Source organism: Schistocerca cancellata, chromosome 6 (assembly GCF_023864275.1).
Source record: "Schistocerca cancellata isolate TAMUIC-IGC-003103 chromosome 6, iqSchCanc2.1, whole genome shotgun sequence".
In the NCBI taxonomy this organism is placed as follows: Eukaryota; Metazoa; Arthropoda; class Insecta; order Orthoptera; family Acrididae; genus Schistocerca; species Schistocerca cancellata.
The window spans coordinates 304397266-304416729 of record NC_064631.1 but is presented as its reverse complement, the minus strand read 5'-3'; positions in this window follow the sequence as shown (position 1 = coordinate 304416729).

The window sequence follows — 19464 nt, the reverse complement described above, 5'->3', positions numbered from 1 at the left end:
CATTCAGCACTGAGTGATGTGGCTCTTCCATTTTTTAGTTTTTAGATAAATGAATAGATACCATAGTATTCCTAACACAGAACATAAATCTAATTTAATGCAAGTAATATTGGCAGCAAACAGCAAGGAGAATGCTTTGCTCAAGGGGCATCTGGTGGCTGCACCCTTCATTCTCCTCTTTCTCCTCATCCTCAGCCCTACTCATTGCTGTGCTCACTGCATGAGGCAGGAGCACTGTTTCACCAGGCCTGCTCTAAAGGCTGCTGGCTGACAATGGGCCTTCCCTCAGCAACACAGAGCACTAGATCAGCAGCCAGGGCAGAAGCTGCCGCCCATTCATCAGCACCATCCAGGGACAAATGTGAGAGTTGTGTTTGCCTCACTATATAATGTATTGAAGTAAATAAAAAGTCATTCTTTACTGTCAACAGCATTTCCTTTGGGGCCCTCCATTCCACCACTCACCACCCAGACTCTTCACCTTAGTGAGTTCACTATAATATATGCAAAGTACATATGCAATACTGGCACATAATAATAATAATAGTAGAATATAGTAATCATCAGAATATGGATAGTACAGGAGCTGTGAGACCGGGCGTGAGTCGTGCTTCGGTAGCTCAGTTGGTAGAGCACTTGCCCGCGAAAGGCAAAGGTCCCGAGTTCGAGTCTCGGTCGGGCACACAGTTTTAATCTGCCAGGAAGTTTCATATCAGCGCACACTCCGCTGCAGAGTGAAAATCTCATTCTGGAAACATCCCCCAGGCTGTGGCTAAGCCATGTCTCTGCAATATCCTTTCTTTCAGGAGTGCTAGTTCTGCAAGGTTCGCAGGAGAGCTTCTGTAAAGTTTGGAAGGTAGGAGACGAGACACTGGCAGAAGTAAAGCTGTGAGACCGGGCGTGAGTCGTGCTTCGGCAGCTCAGTTGGTAGAGCACTTGCCCGCGAAAGGCAAAGGTCCTGAGTTCGAGTCTCGGTCGGGCACACAGTTTTAATCTGCCAGGAAGTTTCATATCAGCGCACACTCCGCTGCAGAGTGAAAATCTCATTCTGAGTACAGGAGAGGATTATAATAATAATTATGATAATGCTAACAGATACAGATAAGAACATATGGTACTTCAGAATGTCAATCTTATTAACATTGTGTTAAACAAATTCCTCTTTATGTTCTAGTATAAAGTGACTAATGGAATATAATAGTAATGAATGACACCAATATAGAAGGGAAAAAATTGGAGGAGAAGTTGACTGCTCACAGAACTAGTGAAATATGACACGGTAACAATAATGGAAATTTCTGGAGGGAGGCAACCACTCACCTATGGAGGATCTATGTGTGTAATACAGCAAAACATAACAGAAAACAGCAGTCACACTAACTTTTGTGTATCAGTACTTTTTCCACCAGTAGTACATACATTTACACACACAATCACAGACACCAAAACACACATTCCCATGGCCCTTACCATATGCTCCAAGGATTGATCTGCTAAAGGGTGAGTGGTTGCCTTTCCCTTATTTTACATCTAATAGGGTAAGTTTAGCAGATGAGATGGAAGAAAGAAATCTAAGGTAGCTAGGATTTAGGAAGAATGGGTGGTGTTGACAATGTGGCAGAAATACTGGTTTATCATTGGACAGAAGCAAAACAGCTATGATATGCTGAAAAGGAAGCTACCCCAATGACAAAAGGTAAATCTTTCCAATTCCCTTGAATGCAGAGTAATTATGAAACTAAATAAGAAACCAGAAGATGCAAAAATCACATCACCTATTCAGCCACACTCACCCTGACTAACTGTAAGAAGGACTGACATGATCAAATAACCGTAAGTTACACAAATAGCTTATGCAGCCATTTATGGCTAGCTCAAATCATCTGCAGTTTCCAGTGTTCACGCCATACCAAACTACAGTACAATAGTAATGAATTGTTAGAACAAAAGATGGGACTACATTTATATTTACATATACATCTACATAATTACTCTGCAGCTCACAATTAAGTGTCTGGCAGAGGGTTCATCAAATCACCTTTAAGCTGCTTCTCTACCATTTTACTCTCTAGCAATGCACAGGAAAAATGAGCCCTTACCTCTTTCCATACTAGCTCTGATTTCTCTTATGTTAATAAGATGATCATTTCTCACTATCTAGGTGGGTGCTAACAATATATTTCACACTCTGAGGAGAAAGGTGGGAATTAAAAATTCATGAAAAGGCCCTGCCACAGTGATAAATGCCTTTGTTTTAATAAATTCCATCCCAATTCATGCATCATATCCATGGCACTCTCTCCCTTATTTTGCAGTAATACAAAATGAATGAGGTGCCCTTCTTTGAATTTTTTGGATGTCTTCCATCAATCCTATTCAACATGGCTCTCACACTACACAGCAATACTCCAGAAGAGGGGGACAAACACAGTGTAAGCACTTTCTTTAGTAGATCTGTTACATTTACCAAGTGTTCCACCGATAAATCACATCTTTAATTTGCTTTGTCCACAACATTATCTGTGTGATCATTCAAATTTAAGTTATTCATAATTGTAATTCCTAAGTATTTAGTTGAGTTTTTGGCCTTTAGATTTGTGCAATTTATTGTATAAATGAAGTTTAGTGAAGTCCCTTTAGTATTCATGTGGATGACTTCACACTTTTCATTATTTAGAGTCAATAGCCACTTTTTGCACCGAACAGATACCCTGTCTAAATAATTTTAATTGTTTTTCATCATCTGATGACTTTACAAGATGGTAAAGGACAGCATCATCTGCAAACAATCTAAAAGGGCTGCTCAGACTGTCTCCTAAATAATTAATATACATTAGGAACAATAGAGGACCTATAACACTTCTTTGGGGAATGCCAATTTATCACTTCTGTTTTATTCAATGACTTTCTGTCAGTTATTAGAAACTGTGACCTTTCAGACAGGAAATAATGAACCCAGCCACACAACAGATGTTATTTCATAGGCATGCAGTTTACTTAAAAGCCGCTTGTGAGGAACAGTGTCAAAAGCCTTCTGTAAATCTAAAAATATGCAGCCAATTTGATGATTTCTGTTGATAGCACTCATTATTTTGTGAGAATAAAGAGCTAGTTGTGTTTCACAAGAACTATATTTTCTGAATCCATGTTGGCTATGTTTTTTCTTTGAGGTGATTCATAATGTTCGATCATGGGCTAGCTTTTGTTTTATTTTAAACTGAAATATTTTTCTAAATTTTTGGATTGTGTGTAGACAAGACAGATTTTTCTGCTTTCTTTGACTTTTTTCCTTCTAAGTTTATGTGCTCATCGCGGATTAAGCGGAGATCTCTTACTGTCCAGTAGCTGGATAACATTAATGAGTATAGAAGGAACTGTTTCATGAAAATGTTTACTGGTCAGTGTTTCCTGATATGAGGATCATCTGTGACTTTTTTTGTTTTAGATTAGACCTAGATGTTGTTCTCACTATGATAGTGGAGAAAGCTCTTCAGTCAGATCTGATTTGGAAGCAGCAGTTTGCTTCAGGTTGGTGCTTAAATACAACTGGATGTCATCAACATGAAATTTGTAATGGCAGTAGATGAAATACCATTGAGATAAAGTGAGCAAAGTAGTGGATCAAGGACTGAATTCAGGAGGACTTCTTTAACCCACTGATAAGTAGTGGTTTATCCATACAGCACATGCTACAGGCCCTATGCCACCTAGGGTCCTGCAGCCATAAGAGTATATATCAACAAGTCACCTGTAACGGGACTCTCATATAATTGTTAAGTTGTGTTTAAATGGGTAGTCATTATTTTTTTGCGTGGGGGATGGGGGAGGGGGGGGAGGAGGGGAATTCACCATCCTACTCCTTTCTGATGGGCGTTGTTATGAACTTGGGCCACAGTATCGTCAGCAGAGAGTGTGTATGTTATAGTGTTAACAAAGCTCTCCCAAAATTCAGTTTGAGTGAAAGCTGTAGGTTCCCTCAATGAAACAATTGATCAACTAGAATATTCCGACGGTATTTATTTGAAATAAGGTTTGTGGAAACATAGCTCATTTGGTTGTATTTATGTGATCCTGTTTCATTGTCTTTTTGCAATATGTTTGACTATCAAGATTCAATGTACTTATGTAAAGTTTTCATGTAAGGTATAATGTTTATCCATTCACGTATGACATTGTGCTAATTATCTAAGTCTACATGTTTCAGTATTAGGCTTATATCTTCCAATGCTAAGCGCATCATATACATAAGACTTTCACAGGTGGTGTGATGTGGCATTTTACTGTATGGCATAGTCCTGTGTAGTGTGCCCCCAAAATTTTATTCTTTTGAGATCTCTAAACGTTTTACTTTTATACTGCAATACAATTTACTTTTATGATCCAGAAAATGATGGTAGCAGCCAATGGCTGGTGTTTGTGGGGGTGTGAATACTTACCAAGTTCAAAAACATTTGTTAATAACACAATTTGGTAAATCAGAACACATGAGAATAATAGAAACATAAATATTACTTATACTCAAATCCAAAAAATACATATGAACTTAATATCCTGCACAAAATACCAACTCAACAACGTTCTTTGTAAATGTAACTTAATAAGAACAAGAGAGCACAAGGTAAATCAACAAGCCTACAGCTAATTAGCTACACAACCTGGAAGGAACAATAATGGAAGCGGGTAGCTAGGCATAAGTTCAAGATATAATTCACAAATTAAATACAAGTGAGAACTGACTCAAAAATACCTATGCTGCCAAGTAACCAAATGGAGAATGATAGAAATAACTTAAACAAAACAGAAGGCAGCCTACACTATGTTGTAATACAGACAAGATACACAGGTCCAGCAAAATCATAGCATAGGGCAGATGATTAGATACAATATGACTACCCATTTAAACACAACTTAATAATTATATGAGAGTCCTGTTACAGGTGACTTGTTGATATATACTCTTATGGTAGTTGTCAAACCACAGTACTGCATTATCTGAGAAATTAGGTTATTTCAGTTTCATATGGTATGTATCAAAATCAATATGTTGAATTCAAGTATCATGGGTACTTCACAGTTGCCCATGACACTGCAAGGTCCTCTCATACTATAAACCATATGTCTTTCTCAGAATAGCCATGTGTCTGCCAAAGGTGACATAGGAGCTACAGTTAAATTGAGTTTGCCCTTTCACCCAGGACAGTAAAGAAAAGATAAACCTTTCTTGGATTACCTAAGAAAATTGATATGTAGACCATCCTCCTATTCATTTTGTGTAGAAGTCTCATTGATGTCATCCCCTGCAGCATGAATAGTAGCACACTGGAAACTTCCTGACTTCCAAAATTTCTGATTGCGTGCCTATGACTGGATATATGGGTAGCAAACTCTACTTTAAATAATAATTTAGGATGTCATTACAGTACCTTTATTGAGATATGTCATAAAATACCACACAATTACTCACTCTAATACACATAATTCAATAGAATACAGAAAACTGAGAGAATAGCTGACATCAGTTTCGGGGACGGAGTATATCCTAATGCTGATTTATTTGACACTCATCAATAACCAACAGCAATTTTCATGTGAGATTGGAAGGATTTGTCCTTTCTTGGTAGCATCTCCACCACCATTTATTTCTTATTACAAGTTTACTGCATATCGTAATAACAGTAAATAAGCTTTAATGGCTCTTATACTACCCATGGCAGTTATTATGTTAAAAGTGCATTCCAGCATTAATTTCAGGTTGTCCCCAGCATCCACAATTGCTTTGACAGATATGCTCTCAGTATACCTACAATGACACGATGTGGCAGTACTCACTGTCTGCTTGCCCACCATGAGAATCACCTCTCTGTGCATTGAAGAATCACTCTCTGTTATCACACATGATAACCACATATCCAACTTACATGTAGCATTCAAATGTAAAGGAACAAATGGCAAAAAAATGGTATCCAAAATAAGAGGAACCTCACAGCATGTTTCATGCTGTCAGTCACTAATTACTGCAGTTGCTGTGCTATGGAGTTTTCGGAAGCCTGAGTCATATTTGTCACAGATATTATAAGTTTTAAGGTAGTCTTTCAGACGTTCACAAGCAATATTCTCCAAAGCTTTATGTACTGCAGGTAACATGTTGATAGTCTCTTTGTGATTTCAGATTATAGTTCTTGGATACTGGTTACATTAAACTTTGGTTTCAGTCAGTGGGATATCTATCACTAACAAGAATGAGACTGAAGAAGTCTGTAAGAAATGAAATAATAATATTGGCATCAATTTTAATCATACCTGTGCTCACCTCCATCATTACCTACTACCTTATAAGATATTCTTTTACTCTCCATACTGTGCATATAGAAACATTTTTTAAGAATAGCACATCTGTCATGAAGATGTTGTCTTGTGTCTGATAATTTACTGCAACCTGAGACCTGAGTGCCATCAAGAAAAAGTCATTTAATTTGTATGCAGAATCTTGACAAACATCATATTTGTTCTTTCCCATGACAATACTCTGCAGTTTTTCTCACAGAATTACATGATTTCACTCATTGCATACAACAAAATGGGCATACTTGATTTTGGTGTTGTGCATGTTTTGATTCACTTTATTCTGCAGTTTCTAGTATACTTTATAAACTTCAGGTGTCAGATTTCACTTGAATCTTTTATGTGCAAATTTCATTTATTAATTATCTGGTGTAATTACATAGTCAGCCATGAAGCAGAAGCTCTTTTTCTTTGACTGAAAACTGAGGGATACAATTATAATAAGTGCAGTGATTTTGTGATAATTCTCAGACTGTACTGGCTAATGTAGCCTCATTTTCTTTTATCCCAACGAATATCAGAAAATCCTTTCGTATGGCAATGAAGTTGACCTGTTTTAAGTTCAGTACATTATTATGTGAGATTTTCTTTCTAACAGCCTGCATGAAGCACTTAGAGAATAGCACATATGGACAAAAAGAGCTGGTGAAAATTATTTTATCTGTTCTCTTCACTGTCATTACATCTACTAGGTTGTGGCTGTGTGACATTTGATTGTTTGAATCCAGATGTACAACACTCATATCATTGGGGTGAAATGATCTCCTTAAATTATCTGCCATGTGAGATTCTTGCTGCAGGTCTATTTTTGTGCCTCCCATGACTATTAAATGTACAGACTGTGAAAAAAGTGAGGACAAAGCTGATTTGAAGGCTGATATCATACAGCTTTTGGGCATGTCATAGCTTACTCCATTTAAAAATTTGTGATTAGATACATTAATTTCAAGAACACTGTTCCTCTTTTAGCATTAGCATCCAATATATTTAGTATCTTTAGTTTTAGATCAGAAAAAACTTATGCGTCCACATCAACCTTGAACGAATTACATGATCAGCTGCAGACAGGTACAGTGAATGCTAAAATATTAAAGCTTTTTGATGATGTCTTTCTTCTGCAGTAGAAAATAAAAATTCACAGAAGCGCAACTTGCACACATATGGCCACTGTCTCCATGTGCTAGAGCCTGCCTTGTGCCTATTTGTGACTCAATGCCTCCTCTACATGGTGAGTATCAATCTGTCCTTTCCATATCATTGTTATTCAATCTTTTGATAACATAATCAGCCCTTAGAGAGGTATAGCCAGAGAGGTGAACAGGTATTTTGTTTACTTGGGATTGGGATGCACAATTCTCTAAATGTCAATCAGAAATCACTTTCTCTTCCCTAAAACACTGTGCTTGAGTCTTTCCTGTAATCAGAACCAGTTTAGGTTTGGTCTTTCATAAAGAGTATGATGAGATCACATACCTTCACTCCATGGAAAGTTCTTTTTTGTGGGTGAATGTTTGAGGCAGTGGTTTACTTTCACTCAACAATTTTATCCATCACCAGTCATGTCATAATTTAACCTGAATGGTCATCAATCTCCTCACAGGCCATATTAAAAATGAATACAATCCCCATTTGCTGATTTTTTTAATCTTTTGTCAGCAAATGTGAGCTCCTATAGGCACACAATCTGAAGTCCACTCTGTCTACCACTATATCAAGCAACAGCAGAAGTTTATTGAAACAAGTCTAGAGAGAGTTTGCAAAATAATTCATTTGTTTCTTATTCACCTCAGCTTCTTCTCTAAAACATGAACTGGTTTGTATACCATCACTGCTACCTGCACACTATGTTGCTCATCATAGACATTATTCCACACTTGATTGTACTTTTCCATCTATTTCCTTAGACATGATCTATTCTCTACACAATTCATAATTTTGATGCTGAATGTTAGTTGCTAACAGATTCTGTACTTTCAGAAACCATATGAGTGAGCACACATTACAAGTGGTTGGAATTATCACTCCCCACTGTAAGGGTTTGGTTGATGACATTTCTGTGCTGCTAATGGTTCCCCCTAATTGATGCATGCATGCATCATTGTAACTGCAATGCAGTAGTGAGAAAATCATAAATGGAACTTACTTTCTCGACATCCTAAAGAATGTGCATCATATGGCACAGAATCTTCAGTTTTGCTGTATATTAAGAAATGTTTCAGTTTCATCATGGCTGTCTGTAAAACAAATTCAGCAGCTTTTTTCCCCCCAAGATCAGATATCATATAATCTGCAATCAGCTGGGACCTTTAGTCAAATCCCTTCCCTCTCTGTCATCTAGGAATGCTCTATATATAATAGGTTACTTTTAATTAGGAGGCAACAGTTAAAGGTAGCTTATTTTCTGTGTTAATGTACACATTGTCTGATTTATCTGTCAGTTTACTGCTTCATGATGGGATCTGTAGAACATTTGGTGTGAATGAGTGAAAATAAACTACCTAAAAGCTAAAAACATGTACAGATAGAAACTCTTGTTTTTATATTTACTTCTGTCTCAAAATGCTGTGGCCATTCACATATGTTCGAGAAATCCTTGGGCAAAACAAAGTGTAATAAGTTAAAATTTTTTGAAAATAATGTCAAATATGGTATGTGTTAACTATCAGATAATAAATAATAAGATGATTATTGTGAGGCATGTTTCATTATCACTTTAACTGTCAGTTTCACCAACTGACGGGAGGTGAACCTTTTGGTAGACTGCCAATCCCATCACGATTTCTTCTGTTTTTGGATAAAAATAATGTACATTAACCAGTTTGATCTGTCTTTTTTGTGTTGTTACTAAAATATATTTTCTAAAACAGGCAATACATCACATTTGTTGTGTGAAATCAAGTTACTGGAAGTGTCTGGTGAAGGAGTGCATTCTCCACAATAAAGTAAAAAAATATGAAAATCCTGTGAGCCAATTCATAAGGCAATATATGCAGAATAACAAGTGTGTGTGGTCGCTCATTGACTGAGTTCCTCTGGGGACCAACTGAGCAGGCAGGAAGGAAAGCATTTCCTGGAAAAAAATCCAGGTAAAGCAAGAATACAGAGGGTATTCAAAGGAAAACAGCAGTGAGTGTAAAATTGCCATGTGAAAAGAGCCATATTTCAGAATGCATCATCACATACACATATTGGGGGTGCAGCATGAAAATAATGCATAATAATTTCTAATTAAGGTTTTAGGATGTTATTTCTAAATTGACAAAAGTAGAATAATAAGTTATTAGGACTGGAATGGCTATTAATTTTTTTTAACTTTGGTAAACTTTTTAAACATACTTTTTGTGAAACCTGACATTCCTTTAAAAAAATAAGGAAAAAAGAAAACTAAATATTGAAAGAAGCTGGAACTATATAATCTAGCTGAAGAGCTAGCAGGCTTTCATCACAGAGAAATGTTGATAAGTTTTATTAATAAAAAATATCGAAAATCAATAAAAATGGCTGGCATTCCAAGAAACAGCAAGGTTTACATGGGTAGCTGTCAGTGTACAAAGCTGTACAAACTTGGAAGAGAACTGAGTAAAGGAACTGAAAATCAGAAAAGCATTACTCTTTTAACTTTAACTTTGCACAAAATTTACAGATGCAAAGCTGAGCATGAAACATTTGATGAGATGTTAAATAATAAAATGTGGCTTTGGCACTGATGTACAGATTCTGGTCCCTACACTTATAAACCAATCAATAATTTAAGTACTAATTAAGGACCATATACTCAATGAAACTTTATTGATGGGATCCACCCAAACATTTTACACTGTTAACACAAAATTGAAAACATGGAAAATAATGCAGCATGAATATTTCCCTTATTACAAGGTTTCAATTACATACTGAGAGAAAGAAAACTGAAGTTGAAATGAATTATGTGGATAATAAAGGGTCCAAAGAAGTGTTGGTAAGTTTAAGTAATGAAATAAATTAACTAGGTATTATCCTGTATTACAACCTTGATACATGAAATGAGACAAGAAAATTTACCTTAAGTGAAAAAGCTACATTGAAGATTTATGTAGTAAAAGCTCCAACAATATGAAACCAAATGGAATAATAATATTAGTAATAAGGACAAACATTAAGCAAAAGGCAACCTGTTATCAAATGCACACATGTTAGTTTCTCCGGTTTGGTAATATATCAAGTAAATTCTTAACTATTACTATTAAAAACTGAATAATAAATTTTTCCAAAAGTGCTAAGTTAATATTTCTGAATATCATCAACAAAGTCAGAGGCAAGAAACACCATCAGTAAAATAACAAAAAATTCTTACAGAATTCTTACTCCAGATCATTTTGTGTATGATTACCCCCCTCCCCCCCTGAAAAAAAGGCAAACAACTCAAACACATTTTCTTAAAAAAATTGTGGGAATGAGTGTAACCATATCACAGACTGTAGAAGTTTGGGGGTAACAGACACATTTTAGAAGAGGTTCCTGGTGATCCAAGAGATAATCAGAGCTTTGAGGAATGCATAAACAAGAAAGCAGATGTAGCCCAATCTTTAGATTCCAGTCAGAAAGAACAGTTAAAGAAATTCTTATAGGAATTTCAGGATGTATTCAGTGAGAGACTAGGAAGGGGAACAATTACTAATGTAAATTAAGTCTCAGATCACACAAATAACTTTTCTTAAAACCTTATGGGATACCTTTTGCAAAAAGACAAGCTGTAGAAAAGGAAATTCAAAAGATGGACACATGGGGGATTTTAGGAATGAGTAGCAGTGAGTACATCAACCCATTGGCAGTTGTATCAAAATGAGATGGATGGGTCATACTTGTATTGGATTCTAGACAGCTTAATAAATATCTAAAAAGAGAGAATGACCACCCTGAGAATACTGATGAACTTCTTTCAATGTGTCAAACGTAGGAGTAGCTTAGATTTGTCCTCGGGTTTTCAAAAATTGTGTCTGGATCCTGATTCCAGGAATACATTGCTTTTTTGTACAGTGGGAAGTGTTTCCAATATTATGTTGTGTCTTTTGGGCTAAACATGTCTGTGGTTGAGTTCATCAAAGCCTTAGATTTTGTTTTGGAGAATGAGGTAAACTCAGAGTTAATAATCTATGCAGACAACATTTTAATAACTGGTAAAACTTGAGACGAACATCTTGGCTTATTGAAGGAAGTGTGTCTAAAGCTAAGGAAAAGGGGGGGAGGGCTGACATTAAAGTTAGAAAAGTGATGAGTGACTTTAAGTTTCTAGCGCACATTATTTCAGAAAAAGAAACTGCAAGTAAAACTGAAGCCATTGCTAAGTTTCTTGTACCCAAGAATAAAAAGCAATTACAACCTTGTTTCGGATTAACTGGATTTTGCAGAAAATTCATAAATAATCAAGCCCACAATGCCACTTGTTTCTGTAATTTACTCAAAAAGAACACCATGTGGAACTAGAAACAAAAATGTCACATTGCATTTGAAAAAAAAAAAAAAAAAAAAAAAAAAAAAAAAAAAAAAAAAAAAAAAAAAAAAAAAACCAGAATGAGATTTTTCACTCTGCAGCGGAGTGTGCGCTGATATGAAACTTCCTGGCAGATTAAAACTGTGTGCCCGACCGAGTCTCGAACTCGGGACCTTTGCCTTTTGCAGGCAAGTGCTCTACCATCTGAGCTACCAAAGCACGACTCACGCCCGGTCTCACAGAGCACTTGCCCGCGAAAGGCAAAGGTCCCGAGTTCGAGACTCCATTGAGCACACAGTTTTAATCTGCCAGGAAGTTTCACAAAAAAAAAATTATGTCGAAGCTCAATTTTGTCAAGACCGGATATGTCTCTGCCCTTTGGCTTTACAAGTGATAGCAGTAACACTGGGTCAGGAGCACATCTTATTCAAGAAAAGGTAGAAGGGGGAGAAACAGAAAACATGTCAATAGCTTTTGCCAGGTGAGTCTTGCAGAAACATGAGAAATCCTATACCATAACAGAGAAAGAATTAATAGCCATGCAGAGGGCCTTACTAAAGTTTAAAAAATACCTCTTGGGCCATAAAGTAGTCATATATATTGACCACAAAGCATTATGTTCTATTCAGCAATGTAAGCTTTATCACAGTCTTGTTACTGGTTTGATGTAGCTCACCACAAATTCCTCTCCTGTGCCCAACCTCTTCATCTCAGAGTAGCACCTGCAACCTAGGTCCTCAACTATTAGCTGTATGTAATCCCTTCTTCCTCTACAGTTTTTGCCTTCTACAGGTCCCTCTGGTACCAGGGAAGTCCTTAACAGATGTCCTTTTATCCTGGCTCTCTCCTTGTCAACGTTTTCCACATATTCCTTTACTCTCCAATTCTGCACAGAACTCCTCATTCCTCACCTTATCAGTACACCTAATTTTCAACATTCGTCGGTAGCACCACATGTCAAATACTTTGCTTCTCTTTTGTTCTGGATTTCCCATAGTCCACGTTTCACTATCATACAATGCTGTGCTCCAGATGTACATTCTTAGAAATTTCTTCCTCAAATTAAGACCTATGTTTCATACTAGTAGATTTCTCTTGGCCACGAATGTCTTTTTTGCCTGAGCTAGTGTACTTTTGAAGTCCTCCTTGCTCCACCCATCATTGGTTATTTTACTGCCTAGGTAGTAGAAATCCTTAACTTCATCTACTTCATCACCATCAGTCCTGATTTTAAGTTTCTCACTGTTCTCATCTCTGCTACTGCTCATTACTTCCATCTTTCTTCAATTTACTCTCAATCCATATTCTGTATTCATTAGACTGTTAATTCCATTCAGCAAATCATGCAATTCTTCTTTACTTTCACTCAGCATAGCAATGTCATCAGCAAATTGTATTACTGATATCCTTTCACATTGAATTTTAATTCCACTCCTGAACCTTCTTTTATATCTGTCATTGCTTCTTTGAAGTACAGGTTTAGCAGTAGCAGTGAAAGCCTGCATCCCTGTCTCACAGCCTTTTTAATTCGAACACTTTGTTCTTGGTCATCCACTCCTATTATTCCCTCTTTGCTCTTATACATATTGTGCATTATCTGCATCTCCCTATAGCTTATCCCAATTTTTCTCCAAATTTCAAACATCTTGCACCAGTTTACACTGTTGAACACTTTATCCAGGTTGACAAATCCTATAAATATGTCTTGATTTTTCTTTTGTCTTGCTTCCATTGTCAGTCACAATGTCTGAATTGCCTCTCTATTGTCTTTACCTTTCCTAAAGCCAAACTGATCATCATCTAATACCCTCAATTTTCTTTTCCATTCTTCTGTATATTATTCTTGTCAGCAGCTTGCATGCATTAGCTGTTAAGCTGATTGTGTGATAATTCTTGCACTTGTCAGCTCTTACAATCTCTGGAATTTTGTGCCCAATATTTTTCCAAAGTCAGATGGTATGTCACCTGACTCATGCATTCTATACATTAGTGTGAATAGTCATTTTGTTGCCAATTCCCCCAATGATTTTAGAAATTTTGATGGAATGTTGTCTACTCCTTCTGCCTTATTTGATCTTCAGTCCTGCAAAGTTCTCTTAAATTCTGATTCTAATACTGGATTTCCCCATTGACTACAGTTTTTCTTCTATCACATCAGACAAATCTTCCCCTTCATAGGGGCATTCACTGTACTCTTTCCACATATCTGTTCTCTCCTCTGCATTTAAGAGTGGGATTCCTGTTGGACTCTTAATGTTACCACCTCAGCTTTTAATTTCACCAATGGTTGTTTTGACTTTCCTATATGCTGAGTCAGTTCTTCCAGCAGTCATTTCTTTTTCGATTTCTTCACATTTTTCATGCAGCCATTTCATGTTAGGTTCCTGCACTTATATTGTTTAGAAGGTATAAATCTGACAGACAATTGGAAACTATGCTGGCCAGAACAATATATTGACACTCTCATAACTTACATCCGTGAAAGCTTTGGACACTTTGGAACCACTAAATGTACACAGAAAATACAAGAAAACCTACACCTTTACAGTATTGCTAGGAGAGTAAAAAAGAAACTTGGTACCATTGACAGATGTAGAAAAGTGAAAGTTAGTAACCAAAACAGTAGGGGGTTGATGTAGAACATATTGCCACATAAAAACTTAGACCTTAGCACAGTTGACATATATGGACCTCTGCCAAAAATAAAAGGTGATTATTGTTATTTTTTTTTGTAATTGTAGACATGTTCTCAAAAATTATCAACCTATATCCACTCAAAAAGCAACAAGTAATGAGCTGATTGCAAAATTTACCAATGACTGTGGCACTGAATATAAAGCTATTCTCTGAGATAATGGGTCACAGTTCACATCTCAAATAAAAGACACATCTTAATCTAAGTCTGTCATCTATCAAGCAATCCATCTGAAAGACACATGAAGGAGATTGGAAGGCTTTGTAGAACCGAGTGTAACAAAAACCATGTAGATTGGATAAAATATGCCAAGAATTTTGAAGATATCATGAACAGTCTACAATATATACCAACTGGATTCTCATCCTTGGAAGTCATGTATGACAGAAGACCAGTAAGTTTCTTTACAAAAATACAGAGTACCCAGCTTTTTGAATCATCTCTCCATAGGAAAGGGAACTGAATCTCAGGAATAGTATGAAAAGACAAGGAGAAATAAGAAAAAGAAAACACGATGGAAAATGGCAAGTTTTCAAAAAATATTATTGAAATCTCATGAAAAGTCATAAAATAATGACTGTTGAAGTAAAGAAGCATTTTGACAAATTTATAGATCCCTTTTTGGGAATAGAAAACCCACATGCCAATGCATATAGATCAATTTATGCAAACTCCAGAAGGTTATTTGCAGTACACATTGTCACTGAACTAAATTTTTACAAATATGATACCTAATGGCAACACTCTGTCAAATTAATCATGAAACAATATAAGAACATTGATTTATAAAGTAATACAACAAACTTATCTTCTTACATGTATGTATTATATGACTTAAATAGTCATTTACCAAACTATTTAATATCACTTTAGACATGTTTTTTTGTTATGAGAATCATATAATATCTATTACTTACCAAATATCTACTAATGAAAAATTAGAATAACTTTAAAAAAGTAAACACAAATTCAAAATGAAAAAGCTGAGATGGGGGAAGGTCAGACAGACTTTGTTGGCTGTGACAACCATTGGAATTTAAAATGAGTTATGCATGCTGCAACAATGTATGAATGTTGTGTGAGGATATGTAGCAAACCAGAGGGTAGATAATAACAACTTAGCAAAAAATGTGTACTCATGTTTTGGATAGAGCATTTATTTTATTATGTTAAAAGAGTAGAGATTTTAGATCTAGTTGATGGATGAAGGCATTTAAGGAGAAGTTCCTTATGGATGCAGAAGATTATGACATTTTTTGAAATGTTTGAGGAGAATGAAGTCTTTAATGAGCAGTATCTGTGAGGCACATGTTTGTAAACTGTTGAAACTTCAAAATAAACAAGCACCTGCTAAAATGATGTTTGTAGTGCTACCTTGAAAAACAATACACAGTTGTTGATCTGTCTAGGGGGAGGTTTACCACTATTAATACTTAATGACAAGAGCATTACACATTACAGGAACCTTCAGACAAGCATTTAATGTGTGGTACAGTAGGATAAAGTGTCCATGAAGCCAAACAAATGTGTAGAAAAAAATTTGCAACCGATATTATACTGACTGGATGAAATTCATCACTATGGACAGAAACTTTCAAGGAACTTCGAGCCCGAGGAAACTGGACAAGGTTGTAGATAAAAAATTGTGCATTTAATCTGAGGAGGTGGTGTGGGAAAAATCATCAGTAAGTACGGCCTATGTATTAATGGATATGCCATACAAAAGTAACAACCATTCACATGGTTTGATGGTTCTCGTCAGACTATGGATATAGCAAAGCCCATTGAAGATCTTTTACGATTCAACCAAGAATGACGAATCAAGACGTAAGAAATGCAACATACATGAGAAGCCGAGGGCTAATGCTGCCCCCAGATTTCACAGCCAAAGTACAGTCTGTACGCCTACCTAATATATGACGTTATTGGCTTCCTTTGTGATTTCAGTACAGCCTGTTCGCAAAAGTAGCAAAAGTTATCAGCACTGTTTTAGGCATTTGCGAGACATATTGAATCACGGGACCACATGTACTGTCTTTCATGACACGAACAGAGCACAGCTTGTAACAGACTGAAACCATCCTTAAATGAAGTATGCTCCGTTCCTCCCTCGTCCTTCCCTTTGTTGCTACGAGCCTGAGTTAAAAATAGAGCCAAAATACACATAGCTATCGTTGCCTGACACTTCATCTCTGTCTACCACCAGCGGGGTATATGGGAAGGTATTGACAATGAATGCTGATAAAATATAACTAAATGCACCCCCCTTTAACTTGGAAACGAGAGTAAATTTGAGGTTTTCACTGTCGTTTTCCTTATCACCAAAAGCAGGCATCAATGATCGTACGATAAATGAAATTCTGCACATTAAATGCGTTGGCCTTCAACTGAGTAATAAGCTAAATGCAATTAATACATTCACTGAGGTGAAAAAAGGCATGGGATACCTCCTAATATCGTGTCGGACCTTCTTTTGTCCAGTGTAGTGCAGCAACCCGACGTGGCATGGACTCAAGTCGATGGAAGTTCCCTGCAGACACAGTGAGTCATGCTGCATCTATAGCCGTTTGAAAGAATGTTGTCGGTGCTGGATTTTGTGCAAGAACTGACCTCTCGATTACGTCCCATAAATGTTCGATCGGATTCATGTGCCATCTGGATGGGCAAATCATACGTTCGAAATGTCCAGAATGTTCTTCAAACCAATCACGAACAACTGAGGCCCAATGACATGGAGCGTTGTTATCCATAAAAATTCTATCATTGTTTGAGAACATGAAGTCCATGGACAGCTTCAGATGATTTCCAAGTAGCTGAACATAACCATTTCTAGTCAATGTTGTATGTAAATACAGATCACACCATTACGGAGCAACAACCAGCTTGCACAGTACCTTGTTGATAACTTAGGTCCATAGTTTCGTGGGTACTGCGCCACACTTGAACTGTACCATGAGCTCTTAGCAACTGAAAGCGGAACCCATCTGACCAGGCCACGGTTTTCCAGTGTCTAGGGTCCATCTACGGTCATCAGTCCCCTAGAACTTAGAACTACTTAAACCTAACTAACCTAAAGACATCACACACATCCATGCCCGAGGCAGAGAAAATCCCTGACCCCGCCGGGAATCGAACCCGGGAACCCGGGCGTGGGAAGCGAGATGTCTAGGGTCCAACCGACACAGTCAAGCCCTCAGGAGAATCGTCGGTCATCTGCTGCCGTAACCCATTAACGGCAAATTTCGCTGTACTGTCCTAACGGATATGTTCGTTGTATGTCCGATACTGATTTCTGCTGTTATTTCACGCAGTGATGATTGCCTGTTAGCAAATGCCGCTGCTCTCGGTCGCTAAGTGAAGGCTGTCGGCCACTGCGTTGTCCATCGCGAGAGGTAATGTCTGAAAGTCGGCATTCTCGGCGCACTCTTGACACTGTGGATCTCTGAATACTGAATTCCCTAACTATTTCCGAAATGGAGTGTCCCATGCGCCTCGCTCCAACTACCAACGTCTGTAAACTCCCTTCGTGCGCCCGTAATCACGTCGGAAACATTTTCAGATAAATCACCTGAGTACAATGCACTGCGCTTTTACACCTTGTGCTACAAACATCTGTATATGGGCGTATTGCTGTTCCACGACTTTCGTCACCTCTGTGTACATAAACTACGCAAGTAAGCCTGCAGGCTTTCGTTGCTGTTGCCACTAAAGTTAAAATCTTCTGGGTTGTTAGGTCGCGTCGTATTTCACTATTACTAGAATAGTGGACACCGAAACATCCTGAAGAAGACCCCAGCAGAGGAGTCGAAACGTCCATTATTTTAGAAGGAAATATGACGTGTCCTAACAACCCAGGAGATTTTAAATTTGTTAACTTCAGTTCAACATGTTCTCCTTGTAGGAGAGTTTAACTCACTGTGTCGGTCTACAGAAAAGAGTGCTGCTTTATTTAGGGTATTTTCATTCCCTCTAAGTAAACTATTTATTCAACAAAAAAAAAAATGGTTCAAATGGCTCTGATTACTATGGGACTTAACATCTGAAGCCATCAGTCCCCTAGAACTTAGAACTACTTAAACCTAACTAACCTAAGGACATCACACACATCCATGCCCGACGCAGGATTCGAACCTGCGACCGTACCGGTCGCTCGGTTCCAGACTGAAGCGCCTAGAACCGCTCGGCCACTCCGGCCAGCTTTATTCAACAGAAGTGAGCAATAATAATATTTAGTAACGTGGGTAACCAAATTTATCACAGGTGTATTTTTAAGGATCTTGGAATTTTTACATTCTCTTCTTCGTAAATTTATTCCTGAAAGGTTTGTGTTGCTGACGATAAGCATCTGTTTCAGTTCAACTGTAAATTCCACGATCGTAATAAAAGACAGAAAAAGTTTTGAAGTGGACTTTACATCTTTCTTTAGCGTCCAAAGTGCAATTACTGACTCATGAAAAGGTATTGTATGAGCTCCCATCCAACACAAGGCAAGAAATTTGGGATGTTTACCAACTCGGAAGAAAATCATAAACATAGCTCATTAACCAGTGCAACAAATTGTTTTATTATCAGGGATTGAAAATTCATGATAGCTACTTGCAAAGTAATAGTATTCATATAAGGCTATCAATAGGATACAAACAATAGCTTTTTTGTTTAATATACCTGAAGTAGCAGCATATTTTACCGCTGTATCTACTTTATTTCTAATTTACTTGTTTACATTTACTTGGCGTAAACACAAGTAGTATTAAGAAGTACATTGGTAGGTTACAGTTTGTTAAGTGTAGGGCCTAACAGGAGAGACTGAGTTTTTGTGATTGCTACTGTATATCTCGACTCATTCCACATCCCTGAATTCCTCCTTGACGGGATTTATGAAACATGAATGAATGGCGCTCAGGTAATAGAGGTATACGTCCTCCTCTTGGTTAAAGAAATGAAATCATAATATCCA